At 45.8% G+C, this 15,760-nt stretch overlaps 1 protein-coding gene across 1 annotated transcript in view; it reads right to left on the bottom strand.

Annotated features, from left to right (window-relative positions):
• The window catches only part of LOC138947698 (beta-1,3-galactosyltransferase 1-like), a 73,611-nt gene extending 58,676 nt beyond the window's left edge, over positions 1-14,935 (bottom strand). Inside the window, exon 1 of the mRNA XM_070319228.1 lies at positions 14,646-14,935. The gene's annotated coding sequence lies outside the window, so the exon portion shown is untranslated. The remainder of the gene's footprint in view (positions 1-14,645) is intronic.
• Between the last annotated feature and the right edge of the window lie 825 nt (positions 14,936-15,760).

The following is a 15,760-nucleotide window of genomic DNA, read 5'->3' as shown; positions in this document are numbered from 1 at the left end:
GGGACCGGTGACGAATCTACCGTGTGACGAACTTACTGGTATCCTATCTTTCAGTAGCACCAGCTGCGTGGCAAATGTTGGTGGAAGTTGCATCTTGATAACCCAATACTGTAGCAGACGCTGAGCTATACATTAGCAATATTTAGGCCAATTAAATCGTAAACATGTACGCCGAAACAATTTAGACATGCACATTTACACCTACTTTTCACAGCCACGGCAGCAGTGGCACCGTATCAAGTCCTCAAACTCACTGTGGTCCCAGTTTTGTTTACAGTGTTTGTAATGTGTGTGGCTGCATGGCGTTCATTCCACACATCAACCCCCAAAATATTTGTACACACTTTCAGCAGTAGACTCCTTCCGCCGTACAACAAACACAGACAGCTGTAGACTCCTTCCGCCGTACAACAAACACAGACGACTGATTCATCCGGTGCCAGACCTTTCACAGATTTTAGCTACAGCACAGCACTTTAAACGTCTTCATATCTGTCGGCACATCTTTTGGCCCACGGCACACACTGGCAAGGGAAATGCGGGGCCGAATGGCTGCTAGTTCAGTGGCAGCGGTATCAAAAGCTTGGGTTGGATGCGAACTCTCTTGGAGAGCCACAAAAGTGACAGTTTATGGGGTGTGGGGCTAAACAGCAGGCGGGCTGGCTAGTATCGCGCCTCTCCAACAGCTCCGCTATCACTTGAACCCCTCACACTTCGTACTCATCGCCCCTCACCTGTGCTGCGCTACAGTGGACCAAGTCAGAAGTTGTGAAAGAAACAACTGAAAGTCAGCAGAGACTTTCTTCTGAGATTTGTTTAAATCTCTTAGCAGAGCAAAAGAGAGAATAATGATATATATATATATTATGGCATAATACCTCAGTGAGTGGACCACTTAGTAGGTCTTAGGGAAAGGGTTCCGCTGTATCACTGATTCAGCCCTCATCCCCCTCATTCATCCCCCCTTGCCACAAGGCCCCTCCCGTCTCCCCCTCCCACCTGTCAGTTAGTGTTCATCCCGCCTCTACTGATTGCACTTACTACGTGCACAACTTCTTCTCACTGACCCCGGAGCCCTACTATGCCAAACACACTTTTCATGGTGCACAGGCGTGTAATACGGACCCGTTGTTCATTTTCCTGTTTTTACTTTTTTTCTGAGTGTCTATTCAGCTCATTCCCTTCATTTAGGCCGAACGGTTGTTTAACTGAACAGAGACCAACCACCAAGCACAAAATGAAACTTTCTCAGTAGAAGAGAAGCTTGAAATCAGCATGAAACCAAAAATGATCCATATTAGGGCCCTTCCCCTATTTCCTTCTTGTCCAATTAAGTTATGCAGTAAACACCAACTATTTCAACGTGTCTGTTACTTGGAAAACTTTTGATTTTTCGGTTAGGATTGGATAGGTTTAGTTTAAACAAGGCATAGAAAATCTTGAGACTTGATTTTGAAGGATTGAACTGGATTGTCCAAGTTATGTAGTAACAGCCACCTTTTTCACCCTGACTGTTACATTGAAATCACACACACAACTTGATTTCAGTGAATCAAAAATGTAGCTGAAACAAGCTAGGGAACAAGAAAGAGACTGGTTATTGTTGAATTGGACTTCACCCGAGGTGAGAGGACAACTCAGTGATTGCAAGTGAACACTAGGGATAGCCATTGTTCATATCCACAAATGCAGGTCTTGTAAATTTTATGTAAAGGAGGGAGTCTCAATTATGAGGTCAATGTACATACCTAATGAGGATAATTGTTTTCGGAAACAATTAGCTCTCAACGGAACAGGTCATACACCAGCTAGGGGTTCTGAAATTGAAAACAGAGGCTTCCCTGTAGCTAGCCTGACTACTAGCATAGTTTGTTTGAACATGGCAAACTCTTGAAACTGATAAATGACATTCCAATTTCCAGTAGTGAAACTCTTTACGGAAAGGTGCTTCTGAGATGCAGTGCTACTGTGAGAGCTACAAACACAAAGAACCAACACTAAGACAGTCCAACCTGCCCTGACAACCAGTTACAAACACAAAGAACCAACACTAAGACAGTCCAACCTGCCCTGACAACCAGTTACAAACACAAAGAACCAACACTAAGACAGTCCAACCTGCCCTGGCAACCAGTTACAAACACAAAGAACCAACACTAAGACAGTCCAACCTGCCCTGGCAACCAGTTACAAACACAAAGAACCAACACTAAGACAGTCCAACCTGCCCTGGCAACCAGTTACAAACACAAAGAACCAACACTAAGACAGTCCAACCTGCCCTGGCAACCAGTTACAAACACAAAGAACCAACACTAAGACAGTCCAACCTGCCCTGGCAACCAGTTACAAACACAAAGAACCAACACTAAGACAGTCCAACCTGCCCTGACAACCAGTTACAAACACAAAGAACCAACACTAAGACAGTCCAACCTGCCCTGGCAACCAGTTACAAACACAAAGAACCAACACTAAGACAGTCCAACCTGCCCTGGCAACCAGTTACAAACACAAAGAACCAACACTAAGACAGTCCAACCTGCCCTGGCAACCAGTTACAAACACAAAGAACCAACACTAAGACAGTCCAACCTGCCCTGGCAACCAGTTACAAACACAAAGAACCAACACTAAGACAGTCCAACCTGCCCTGGCAACCAGTTACAAACACAAAGAACCAACACTAAGACAGTCCAACCTGCCCTGGCAACCAGTTACAAACACAAAGAACCAACACTAAGACAGTCCAACCTGCCCTGGCAACCAGTTACAAACACAAAGAACCAACACTAAGACAGCCCAACCTGCCCTGGCAACCAGTTACAAACACAAAGAACCAACACTAAGACAGTCCAACCTGCCCTGGCAACCAGTTACAAACACAAAGAACCAACACTAAGACAGTCCAACCTGCCCTGGCAACCAGTTACAAACACAAAGAACCAACACTAAGACAGTCCAACCTGCCCTGGCAACCAGTTACAAACACAAAGAACCAACACTAAGACAGTCCAACCTGCCCTGGCAACCAGTTACAAACACAAAGAACCAACACTAAGACAGCCCAACCTGCCCTGGCAACCAGTTACAAACACAAAGAACCAACACTAAGACAGTCCAACCTGCCCTGGCAACCAGTTACAAACACAAAGAACCAACACTAAGACAGTCCAACCTGCCCTGGCAACCAGTTACAAACACAAAGAACCAACACTAAGACAGTCCAACCTGCCCTGGCAACCACCTGCCCACAACAACCACCCAAACAGATCTTCAACAAGTTCTTCTCCTTCTACATAATTTACCTTTCCATAGTGAGCACCTGTCTGTAACAGCCACTTTTGGTCATTCCTGTGGGTGGTTGTTAATGTTATAGACCAGTTCGACTGTACCTTTTAAGAGTAATCTAATCAACCATAACTGACAGCTTGTAGGCCTACCAGGGCTACCTACGCAAAACCTTCCTAGCTCTTCTTCACTCAGTCATCCCCCTTATTAACTTCTAGGCCAAAGCAAATGTCTTTAACAGTTTCAGTTTCATAGAGGTAGTACTGCATGTTTCAAAACATTTCACAACTAATCTGAAAACTATCCCACGTACTATTGAAACAAAAATCAATGGAATAAAATAATTAGACTGACCATGCAAGATTGTCACAATAGCATTCAGACTAAATGTTATCATGGCCCTTCTTTTGCCACCATTGCTGAAATAGCTCACAAGATACAGAGCTAGAGTTGTGAAAACATTATAATTTGTAGAGACCAGATGGCCTGTGCAGCATTGCAGTAACACATATATGTTAGCTTGTGTGAGCTAGTGTTTATCTCTGTTATAACTTATCATGAGTATCTGTCTACTTGAGTATGTGCGTGTTTATGTGTGTGAACTATCATTTTGCCTATGGGTGTGTGTGTGTCTCAGTGACTATAGTCATTCATGTTTTATCTCTCTGTCATATAATGAGTGTTTCAGTCTGTCCACTTGAGTATGGGCTTGTGCGTCTGTGAACCGTATCATTGTGTGTATGTGTGTTTGTGTGTGACTCAGTTCTTGGCTGCCCCTTAAAAATATGAGTGTGTTATAGTGTATGTGTGTGTGTGTGTGTGTCTCAGTTCTTGACTGTCCCTAAAAAACATGTCTGTGTTATCATTGCATGTGTGTGTGACTAGTGTGTGTGTAATATTGATTGTCTGTCTATTTGAGTATGTGTGTGTGTGACTTGTGTGTGTGTAATATTGATTGTCTGTCTATTTGAGTGTGTGTGTGTGACTATAGTGTTTATCTCTCTGTCATACTGAGAGAGAGAGAGAGAGAGAAAGAGAGAGAGAGAGAAAGAGAGAGAGAGAATGTGAGAAAGAGTGAGATAGAGAAAGAGAGATCTATAGAAAGAGAGAGAAAGAAAGAGAGGGACAATGACAATTCTTTATTTTACGAGGGTAACAGAATAAGCATTGGTAGGCCTATACTTTTTTGCATCTGGCCCTCGCCCTAAAGAGGGACTAAATCTACTATAATAACTACTACTACTGTGATGGGGTGGAAGGAATGAGGATAATAATTTGATTTGTAGCCTCTTGATGTAGTAGTTGGGTGAATGTAGTCACCTAGTAGAAGTAAACCCCGAAGTTCAGGAGTACACCATGTGGGTGCCTCTTTAGTGTCTTGCACTGAACGAACATCACTTGCTCTCGTGATGGACTTTCACTCATCACATGTAGAGAATGATAGACAAGAGTTCACTGGCACAGACCGACGAGTCACTTGATGCAACATGAAACTCTGGAAAACCATGTCTGTCGATTCACATTTCTCTTTATTTTCTATTCTTCTCTTCTCCTCACCAATCCAGCTCCCAGCCCGAAGACCGGGAGGCCACACCAATAGTACAATGCAATCTACATCAGTATGTCTCCATGATAACAAAGTACAAAACGAGTACGTCCTCTCTCTCCGAGATAGTTCTCAGTTCTCCCTCAAAATCTCAAATGCTATCATGTAAATGGGGATGGGTGGCGTCAAAAGCCACCAATCAAGAGTTAGCTAACAAAACTGACATCACTTCTCATTGGTCAGTAAAGACAAGAAAAGGGGGGGGGGGTAAGAGACTAAAACCTCCAAGCCACCTGGCATCTTCTATGATCTACCCTGTCAAAAGAAATGACACCCACTTGACAAAACGCCGAGTCCAGACAGTCTGGCGGCACATTGCATAACGACCACCTGGGGCCCAAGGTACCCCGCCGTCTCTCTCTGGGAGGGCGGCTTGACGTCAAAGGAAAACATCGGTGGACACAGCCGACTGAGCGAGTTTACGACCGCCAGGTGTCAGAGCATATACAAATTTAACTTACACAAGACAGGAATGACATAAAATCATTATAACGAATTAGTAGCCAGTTTAGCACTTGGCTACACTACTACTATACTTACATAATTAGTAAAACAGTATAAGTTTATGTACATACGTGCATTATATGAAACATTGTAGTTTATACATGTTCATGACAAGGTGCAAAGCAAAATTTGCAAGTCAATTGGAGTAAGAATACTATGCAATAGTACATCAACTCTGCAAGACAATGGATATTATGCAGAACATCATAATTTCATAAACAAAACAATAAATCAAAAGTGAGTGACTCAAAGTGTCTCAAAGTGTCTCAAAGGACATAACAATCAAGAATATACTATTTTCATTAAATGGAAAATTTCCTAAATAAATTATCATTTAATTAATATACTTACCCGAATCACATTAGCATTGAGTCACCTGAGATGCTTATCACTGAAAAACGCTTACCCGGCTAAAGAATTTAAAGGGAAGCAACCCCATCACCAAAACGAAAGTGAAAGTAGCTTTGGTAATGGGCCAGTACACCGGGAGTTACCTCCCATACGGGTGTATGCCACGTCACTTCCTCTAGGAACACGTGCCTATTATCATACGGCTTTAAAAAATCTTAAAACCATAAGCGGGGCAGGTGGGAGGGAATACAGTATGTGATTCGGGTAAGTATATTAATTAAATGATAATTTATTTAGGAAATTTTCCATTTAATATCATATTCTTACTCCGAATCACATTAGCAGATAACATCAACAAGGCGGTGGGCTAGAAATGAATCAAAACTCACCATCAAGTTCTGGACAGGAACTGGCCTGCTGCTATGAGCGCTGGAAGGCCTCTGGAGCCATCCTGTCGAAGAGCTGTGACGTCCCGAAGATAAAAGTTTATGAAAACATCTTCGGAACGCCAATACGCAGTTGTCAGCACCTCCTCTAGACGTCTGGAGCGCAGAACTGCCAGAGAGGATGCCCACGCCCTCGTCTCATGGGCTCGGGCCGAGTCAAGTGGCAAGGAGGGCATAACCCCCCCCCTCTTTGTGCGCCTCCACTCATAAGCCTGCTTGATGAGCGAGGACACCCACCGGGCCAACGTTACCTTCGACAAATCTTTCTCGCGCCTAGTAAGGAGAGAGATAAACAACAACTTCTGAGAACTAGACCGAATCGGCTGAGTCCGGGCTAAGTACAGACGAAGTGCCCTCACAGGGCAATTGACCGAATCGGGGTCACCCGGGGCCAACGCGCTGGTCAGAGCCTTAACTCTAACCAGCGGAGAGGCCTGCCCCGGAGACTGATTCTTGGCCAGGAAATCAGGCCGGAAACGCAAAGATGCGGAACCGTCCGGCTCAAAGGAGATATCTCCAGGCTGACCCGACAGGGCGTGGACCTCGCTACCCCGTCGGGCCGTAGCCAACAAAAGGAGAAACAGCGCTTTGCGAGTGACATTGAACAGACTGGCCTCGCTTAAAGGCTCAAAATCCGCAGAACGAAGGAATTCCAGGATTAAAAACAAGTCCCACTTGGGAGCGGGCAAACGAGCTTTAGCTTCCTTAAGAGCAGCCCCTTTAATGACTGCAGCTATAACGCCCCCGACTCGAACAGAACGACCAATCTGCTGAAGAGTCGCCGAGATAGCGGAGCGCCGGACCCTCAACGAGGAGACTGAGGCGCCCTGTGAAGACATGAAAGAGAGGTGGTTAGCGACCTGAATAGAGCGCGGAGCCACCGAACTCACCCCTCTAGCTGAACACCAGGCAGTCCATGCCTTCCAGTGGGAAGCATAAACTGAAGAGGTGGACGCTCTATGCGAGCGAGCCACCAAGTCCAGAGTCAAAGACGACGCCCCAGAGCGCTTCAGCGAGTCCCGAACAACTTCCACACGTGAAGCTTCAGAAGACTGGGCTCCTCGTGTGGAATGCCTGTTCGGGGCTGCACTAGTTCCCCTCGCACGAGTGCGAGAGGAATGGGGGGCCCTTGGGCAAGCCGAAGAAGATCTGGAAACCAGACCTGCGACGGCCACAGAGGAGCGACCAGAAGAAGAAGGGCCGGCTCCTCCATCTCCGCTTTCCGGATTACTCGGCTGAGTAACGGAAAGGGAGGAGTCTGAAGATCTGTATGTGCCCCCCAACCCTCCCTGGACGCATCTGTAAAGAGGTCCAGGTCGGGGAGGGGCACGACGATCGGAACACCTCTGCAGACCCACTCCGTGTGCAACCACGGAAGGGTCGCAGACTGGAACCATCCCTGCAAAGGGATGAGGGCGTCCCAGTCCACCAGAGGAGAGTCCACAAACGGCTTCAGCGCGAACTGAAGCGGACATTTGTGGACCCGGCCCAGTGAAACCAGAAGAGCCATAGACTCCATCTGCCCCAAGATGGAGGCGAGCGAGCGGATGGAAGCCATCAGGAGAGGTAAAGTGGAGCGAATCTGAGCTTGGAGCTTGTCCACCCTTCTCTGAGAAGGCTGGACAGTCCAAGCGACCGTGTCGAAAGACATCCCCAGATAAGTGAATGTCTGTGACGGGGTCAGCTCCGACTTTACCCGGTTGATCGAGAACCCCAACCAGTTGGATTCTCGAAGAACCGTCAGGGTATCCTGCGAACAGCCGCTCTGGGACTGGTTCATGATGAGCCAGTCGTCCAGATAAGCCCGCAGACGGATACCCTGGGACCTCACCAGTGCACAGACCTGTCTCACCACCATGGTAAAAATCCACAGTGCGAGAGACAGCCCGAAAGGGAGTGCGCGAAACTGGTAGATCTGATCTCCCCACCGGAAATGAAGCCATTTCTGGTCGGTCGGATGCATAAGAATGTGAAAGTATGCGTCCGTGAGATCGATCGAGGTCACCCAGTCTCCTGGGCGGAGAGAGTCTCGGACAGAGGCTGGCGTCTCCATCTTGAATTTTATCTCCCTCAAGAAAGTATTGAGGAGAGATAAATCCAACACGGGACGCCATCCTCCTGATGCTTTGGGAACAGCGACCAGACGCCCGTAAAATCCCAGGGAGCTGTGGACCCGAACTCTCTCCACCGCGCCCTTCTGCTCCAGGGAGGCAATTTCCGACTGCAAGACGGAACGTGCTTCCTGCGAGAAGGGGGGCTTGAACCGCGGAGGCACTCGGGTAAGAGGCGCCTTTTCCTCCCGCCAGAGTAGACGGAAGCCCGAACTCACCACTCCCACAATCCATTGGCTGTCTACTACCGACATCCAACGAGAAAGTGCCCGGGAGGGGCCTCCCGCCATCACCAAGGTGGAGGGCGGGAGGGAGGTGAGATCGGGAGCGCTTCATTGGGGGTGTGGCTTACTTCCAGAGCCGCCACGCCCCCTCCCCGATGCCGTCCTCTTCTTCCCACCACGAGCGGCCGGCGAAGCCTGCCGCTTCTGAGCTGGCTTGGGGTTAGACGATGTCTGAGCCTGCTTCTGTTTAGAAGGCTGAGACTGTTTCACCCCCTTCAGAGTGTAGTCAAGGAACTGACTGTCCTTGTTTGACTGAATCTCCTTCTGTCTGGCATCCAGTGCCAGCGGACAGAAGAGAGACTCCTCTGAGACCGGGGAGACTCTCAAGGTCTCCCTAGTAGCCAGCTCCGTGAATTGGGACTGCGAGAGGAAGAGATCCCTCCTGCAGAGTACCGCTTGGGTGTACTGCAGGGAGGAAAGACGCAATTGTTCCTCATTGACCTTGGCCAATGCGGTCAAAAGCGCAGAGACATCGTCCGCATTCTGTTCTTCACTGAGAGTGAAAGGAACTAGCGAATCGGTCAATGCCCGAGACAGAGCCCGAACGAGAGTCTCCGCAATGGAGGACAGTTCGATCTGCCGACGTCCAACCTCCTCAGCAGAGAGGAGGGAAGCCTCGGAAACCGGCAAAACCGAATCACGCTTGATCGGTTTAGTCAGAAGAGGCAGCAATTCCCGGGAAACCGGAAGGGTAGCCCTAGGGAGTGCAAAAGACGCCAGCCAATTCTGGCTCTGATTGGGCATGCCAAGCTTCCTATTGGCCGTAGGCACGAAGGAAGAGGCTTGGGCAGCTGAAGCCACCCACTGCTGAGCTGATTCCGGAACTGGACCAAAAGGAAGCAGTAACGGAACAGGCACTGGCCGAATACCACTCCCCGCATGTGCTGGACGAACCAGTGAATGCGAAAGTTGGTAAGCCACTGACGGAGACTCGGCGAACCGGAAGGAAGAAACATCCTCCTGTGCCGGCCGGAAGTCCGCCATGGCAGAAGGAACGAATGATGCGGAAGAGTCCGCAGCCACCACCCCTTCAGGAAAATAACGAGACGTTACTTCCGCCGCGACGTCAAGAACAGACTTGAGCTTCGACGGAAACACGCCCCGCGACTCCTCGCTGACCACTGATGGAGCATCAGAATAGTCACACGTGGAACCATGACCGAAGTCACCAGTTCCGGAAGCAGAAGCATGCCCTGGCAAACCGGAAACCGGAAAAGCCTGAGCACTAACGTCATCCTGCCGCCCAAAACCCTGTGAAGGTAAAGGGTAAGCAGGACGACCATCCGCAAAAACCGGAGCTGGATGAGCTGACGTCACTCCCCCGACTGAGTGGAGTGATGCCTGCTCAAGCCTAGGCGCTTGAAAGCCGGAAGGCGCACGCTGTAATCCACTATCTGGTATCCGGAAGGAACCACCAGAAGAGGAAGAAGCGTTTCCGGCCGAAACCGGAAGTGTAGTCAACGGAACCGCAAAATGCGGAAGTGAAGACTGCACTGGTTGACTTCGCGATCCGGAAGGACCGGAAGTCAGTGAATACTCCATCCTGCCGCGACCGCCGTAGCGTGCCGGAGCGGACGGATCATCACTTCCGGCAAGTGCCGGAAATGCGGCAGTCGAAACCGACTGCCGCCGCTGTTCGAACAAGTCCGGGGCCTCGTAGGTTATCGCCGGAAATGAAAGATCAGCAAGGTATCGGTCGTGACCCGATGCGAAAGAGCTGTCCCCCGAAGGAGAACGTCCAGGCGCCTCACGAGGGCTATCGGACCAGCTCTGCTTACCAACCGACGCTGAAGAGGGAGGACGCTGCTCCAAGCCGGAAGTGGAGGACAAAGACACGGAAGCCAATGCCCGGACGTCACTGCCAGATGCCGGAAACGCCGAACTGCTGGCGACGGAACGCTGAAATTCTGCCTGCACCAAGCTGCGGATTTCTGGAACCAGTGACTTTAACAGAGAGGAAACCAACGCACCTTGTCCAGGTGCTAACAAAGAAGACGAAGTCTCCGATGTAGAGACAGGTGCAGAAGTAACAGTAGCGCTAGGCGCCGCAAAAGAAGCAGAAGTAGTAACAGCGCTAGGCGCCGAAATTGGTACAGCCAACAAAGTGTTACGCTCTTGGTCTGTAACAAGTAACGTTGCTTTGGAAGAGGAAGACTTAGCCTTAATTTTCCCCTTGGGGTCCGACTTGCCACGGCGCTTGTCTGAATCAGACATGTTGACAACAACACGTGGCAACGCGAAAAAATTTACTGAAACATAAGTCTAAACGACTGGAAAATTCAGTAAACACACGCACTAATGCGTTAACAAAATACTATAGCTAAACTTGCCCCACAAGCAGAGGCACGGAGAGCTACAAACAAAGTCACACGAGCTAGAAAACTAACTCACACAACAAAATGGCGACACGCAAGACACTGACACAAACGTCAACAACACGTGGCAAAGTAAAAAGATTTACTGAAACGTAAGTCAAAACGACTGAAAACACAGTAAACACACACGCTTACGCGTCAACAAAATACTAAAGCTACACTTGCCCAAACAGAAAGAGGGCACGCAGAGCTACTAGCAAAGTCACACGAGTTAGCTAACTAACTCACACAACAAAATGGCGAAACACGCAAGTCACTGACACACAAGTCCGTAAAAAACGGACAACGTACAGTAACGAAACAGCGCAAACAACCAACAACAAACGGGAACGAGCTCACCAAACTGTAGGCAAGGCGAGCAGACAAGCTGGGTAACGTGGCCGGCGGGTGTCACTCAAACACACAAGGTCAGCCACAGAGCGTCAAAAAGTGAACCGTCCTCTCCGAGGTGAAAAAGACGTATGATAATAGGCACGTGTTCCTAGAGGAAGTGACGTGGCATACACCCGTATGGGAGGTAACTCCCGGTGTACTGGCCCATTACCAAAGCTACTTTCACTTTCGTTTTGGTGATGGGGTTGCTTCCCTTTAAATTCTTTAGCCGGGTAAGCGTTTTTCAGTGATAAGCATCTCAGGTGACTCAATGCTAATGTGATTCGGAGTAAGAATATGATATTAAATGGGATATATATTTGTTTTTGAAAGAATCTGTGCTGGTAGCTTCCCGTAAGGCATTCGGAAGAGCGTTCCAGAGACGGCCACCTGAATAAACTAGACTAGACTTAAATAAGTCTATCCTAGGAAGAGGAGTGTTAAATTTCATAAGGTGGTGTGAATTCTTCAAAGAGAACTTTGAACAAATGGTTTGGGGTAAAGTTTCGGATTAATTCTATGCATAAAGATTCCTTTTTTAAAAAGCAGTCTTGATTTTAGAGGTAAGATCCCTAAATGTATGTAGTCTAACTCTGTGAGGGTAGTGTGCTTTAGTAATACTACTTTTAGCGCTCTTTTATGTAATCTGCTAAGTGGTTTTAAGGAATTTTCACTTGCTGAGTCCCATAGAGTGGATGCGTAATCAATAACAGATTGAATATGAGCAATGAAGAATAATTTTCTGGTGTGGCAGTTCAGGAAGTGTTTAATTCTAGATAAGAGGTACACTTTCTTTGACACCACTTTACTAAGTTGCTCTATGTGGGTTGACCAAGACAAGTTGTTATCGATATTAACACCCAGCAGTTTGTGATGGTCGACTTTTTCCACTATTTCACCATCTATCATTAAAGCAGGACCAGCTGAATAAATATTCTGGCGTTTTTGTCTTGTTGTTATGACCATATATTTGGTTTTCTTTGGGTTAAGAGACATATGGTTTAGTTCAGTCCACGCTGTCAACTGGTTTAAACTTCTTAGAAGTGATTCTGATAAGCGAGTTAAATTTGTGTTGCTGGAGTGAATTGTGGTGTCATCTGCAAAAAGTTCACATACATTTTGAATATATAGGGGGAGGTCATTAATGTATATAGAGAAGAGGAGGGGTCCTAAAACCGATCCTTGTGGTACACCGTATTTTACTTCTTGCATGCTCGACGACGAGGCGTTTGTTAGTACAGTTTGTTGTCTGCCGGTGAGAAATGAACTAATAAGTTTGACAGTTTCGATTCCGACGCCATACAATGCGAATTTTCTCAGTAATAACGTGTGATCAATAACGTCAAAGGCTTTAGCAAAATCAACAAAAATGGCACCACAGAATTCATTGTCGTTGATTTTCTCCAGCCATTGATCAACAAGAGAAACTAAGGCAGTATGGCAGGAATGGTTAGCTCTAAAACCCGATTGTTTAGGGTGAAGTAAATTGTTTTGGTTAAGATGCGTTAGAATATGTTTGTTAATGTGTTTTTCAAGTGGTTTTGATAAAACAGACAATATTGAAATTGGCCTATAGTTTGATGGGTCTTTTTTGTCACCTGATTTAAACAGAGGAATGACTTTAGCCTGTTTCAGGGCGACTGGGAAATAATTTTTTCCTAAACAAAGATTATAAAGGTAAGTGAGTGTTTCAGAAATTACAGGGGCTGACAATTTAAGAATCCTACCATCGAGGCCGTCGATTCCCCGGGAGCCTGTTTGCTTAAGGTGTGTAAGTGCGTAAAAAACTTCAGGTACTGTAAGTAGAGGAATATTCGCTTGACTTGAAACTTGTTTCGACTCACAATATTCTTCTAACACTTTCAAATTGTTCAACTTGGATTTGTCATTTGTAATAACTTTTTCAGCTATTTTAGAAAAATGCGTGTTTAAATCATCAGGGGATATGTCCTTAACACAACTTGAATGACTGGCAATCGTTTTATTTGTAAGTTCATTTATTGCTTTCCATATATTCTTTGAATTTTGCTTTGATGACGCTAGGTCATGAAAGTACTTGATCTTTTTTGTTCGTTTAAGTGAGTTTACTTTATTTCTCTGTTCTCTATACTCCGCTTCCTTGCCAACTGATTTTAAGAAATCACGATGGCCAATAGCATCTTGTAATTCAGTATCAAACCATTTAGGTTTTACTATTTGCTTGACTCTTTTAATTCTCCACGGGCATGTTTATCGTATATTTCTGTGAAGACATTTATCCAGTGTGTTATTGCATCATCAGGATCCGTATAATTATAAACATCAGAGAGAGAAGAATTACTTAAGTCTACAAGAAAGGCGTTCTCGTTAAATTTAGTAAAGGAGCGGTACTTTACTGTCTTGTGACCAACTTTGGGGATTTTTACACCCTTTCTTGACCACGTGAGACAAACAGGAAAATGATCACTACAGCCGCTGGTTGGAACACAAACTTCTGCAACGTTACGGGTGTTAGAAACATAGACATGATCTATCAAAGTGCTTGTAGATGCAGTAACCCTAGTAGGGGTGTTCACGACTTGTTTGAGATCATAAAGGTTGAACATATCTAACCATGGTTTATTTTGTTTTAATAAATCAATATTAAAATCTCCTAAGAGAATGGTTTCTTTTGATTCTAACAAAGCAGCATCTAACATATGTGAACATTAATTTTGTCCGTCCAGTTTACACGTTCTGCTGGATTTCTATAGCAGAAACCAATAAGCATTGGAGGTGCCTTTTTTAATTTGACCTTAATTAGAGAGAGAGAGAGAGAGAGAGAGAGAGAGAGAGAGAGAGAGAGAGAGAGGGGGTGGAGGGAAGGAGGGAGACAGACATTCAGAGACAGAGTTTGCTATCAGTTTAATTAACTGAAGAAGAGGACCCCCCCCCCCCCCACACACACACACACACAGACTGTGTTTTCGATTTTCACTCCATGTATTTTCGATAAATAGTTTCTTTCTTTTTTTGTTCTTCACTGCGCCTGAACAGTCACTCGGTTGTTAGCGAAAGCACAGACCACACGGTTAGCAAAACTGACAGACAACATACCGGTATATATATGTCATCACTCGGAAATTAAACCTCGCTTCCATCTTCAACACCACGGCAATCCCCATCTATTTTTAGAATCCAATACCTCACACTCCGCTCCCGGCATTGTGCAGTACAGCAAGGCTGACCAGTGTTTATAACGTTCCCACTGGACAGTGTGTTAGTTCCTTGGCATTCAGTTTCAGAGACGAAAGATGTGAAAGCGAAATGAAGGAAAAGTCACTCACCAAGTCAGTCGAATGGCGGTCAGGTCAGTGTAGTGTACGGAACACGCCCACTGTGAAGGACGTTGACAGTCCTCTTGGCGGTCACAACAGACAAATACTCACTCCACACTAATTAGTTATTAGGCATGAATGTCGACTTCAAACTTGTTAATTTCTATTAGACATGGATGTCGACTCTGTGATTTTATCTGGGTGTCCAGATCACACACAACAAAACTGAAAAGACGACAAACGCCGATTCTTATCAACAGTAGTGTCCGTATGTACTGACAATGAGATAGTGTGGAGACCAACGCTGTTTCACTGTTGTGAGAAGCTTGTGAAATTACGTTTTTTGTCCTCCGACTTGGCCACGGCCAAAGCTCGGCGACGCGCTGCGTCGGTCCAAGCCACAGGCGCGAGAAATGTTCATTGCAATTTGTCTCAGGCGGATAGGTTTTTGCTTCTGTGCAGTTTCAGTGCTGTGGGTTTTTTTAAGTGATGTATGTTTTGTTTTAGTAAAATGTTCTGTTTTACAAACAATTGTTTGTTTGTATATATGTACAAACAAGTCGCGTAAGGCGAAGTTACTACATTTAGTCAAGCTGTGGAACTCACAGAATGAAATTGAACGTAGTCCGCCGCTAGTGCAAATGGCAGTGAAAGTGACAAGCCTGTTTGGCGCGGTAGCGGTTGCTCTGTGCTTCATAGCACGCTTTACTGTACCTCTCTTCGTTTTAACTTTCTGAGCGTGTTTTTAATCCAAACATATCATATCTATATGTTTTTGGAATCAGGAACCGACAAGGAATAAGATGAAAGTGTTTTTAAATTGATTTCGAAAATTTAATTTTGATCATAATTTTTAATTTTTTTAATTTTCAGAGCTTGTTTTTAATCCAAATATAACATATATATATTTTGGGAATCAGAAAATTATGAAGAATAAGATGAACGTAAATTTGGATCGTTTTATAAAAATTTTTTTTTTTTTTTACAATTTTCAGATTTTTAATGACCAAAGTCATTAATTATTTTTTTTAAGCCACCAAGCTGAAATCGTCGAAGATTGCTTGGCCAAAATTTCAATCAATTTGATTGAAAAATGAGGGTGTGACAGTGCCGCCTTAACTTTT

The sequence above is a fragment of the Littorina saxatilis genome, linkage group LG14, assembly GCF_037325665.1.
Source record: "Littorina saxatilis isolate snail1 linkage group LG14, US_GU_Lsax_2.0, whole genome shotgun sequence".
Lineage (NCBI taxonomy): Eukaryota > Metazoa > Mollusca > Gastropoda > Littorinimorpha > Littorinidae > Littorina > Littorina saxatilis.
Note: the sequence above shows the minus strand (reverse complement) of the source record. Positions and strands in the feature narration are given on the sequence as shown.